Source organism: Pongo abelii, chromosome 3 (genome assembly GCF_028885655.2).
Source record: "Pongo abelii isolate AG06213 chromosome 3, NHGRI_mPonAbe1-v2.0_pri, whole genome shotgun sequence".
Lineage (NCBI taxonomy): Eukaryota > Metazoa > Chordata > Mammalia > Primates > Hominidae > Pongo > Pongo abelii.
In genome coordinates this window covers 110540005-110540860 of record NC_071988.2, presented here as the reverse complement: position 1 = coordinate 110540860, position 856 = coordinate 110540005, and the positions used below count along the sequence as shown (strand labels likewise).

Genomic DNA, 856 nt, shown 5'->3' with positions numbered 1-856 from the left:
TTTTGTGGTTGTTTTATCTTAAAAAAAAAAAAAAAAAGTAAACTTTTACTGAAAAAAAGCACAAAGCAGTGCAAATATTCTGAGTATATGTGAAAGCTGAATGAATTTTTCACAACTGAATACTTCTACATAACCACCACCTAAATCAAGAGAAGGAACATTAGCAATCCTTCCCTCAATCTCCTTTGCAGCCACTAACTCTATCAGGAATAATTATACTCTGACTTCCAACAGAGGTAAGTTATATGTGTATGTGTGTGTGTTTGTATTTTATATAAAATGGCAATGATTTTCACTTCTAGTTGTTTTAATCTATGCAGATTCTATACTTTTTTGTCAGCTCAGTGATACATTTAAAATGATAGCGTTTTCTCTTTTTTAAAATTTTAATTTACAGGGGCCATGCTAGTCTTCTCTGTATTGTTCCAATTTTAGTATATGTGCTGCCAAAGTGAGCACTTTTTAAATATTTTATCTAGCATTTTTAGTTGTTTTCAGCACAAGCGTCATTCAAGGAATCTAATCTTCCGTACAGGTGGTCAATGACTTTCTTGTTAAATCCAATCGACTTTTCTTAGTCCTCCTTTTACTTGCTCTCTGTGTATCACTTCTTTTTCCTGAAATGTACTCTTTCCTGGCTTCCATGAGCCCACACTCCTAGACAGTCTCTTATTGCATTGATTTTATTAGGCAATTATTTACTGTAGTTATTTGAATAAATGATGCTCTCCTACTCCTTTATTGTAAATTCTTTGAGAATAGAACTTTTATCTTAATCATGTATATAGTGCTCAATATTGTGCTAATTCATTCAATCAACCAATATTTATTGAACATGTTCTATCTGCCAGGACTG

General features: G+C 32.1%; 1 non-coding gene across 1 annotated transcript; it reads right to left on the bottom strand.

Moving 5' to 3' along the window:
• Positions 1-356: 356 nt before the first annotated feature.
• On the bottom strand, positions 357-459 carry LOC129053928 (U6 spliceosomal RNA). The gene has a single exon (XR_002914901.1). It is a non-coding gene; the product is annotated as a U6 spliceosomal RNA (small nuclear RNA).
• Between the last annotated feature and the right edge of the window lie 397 nt (positions 460-856).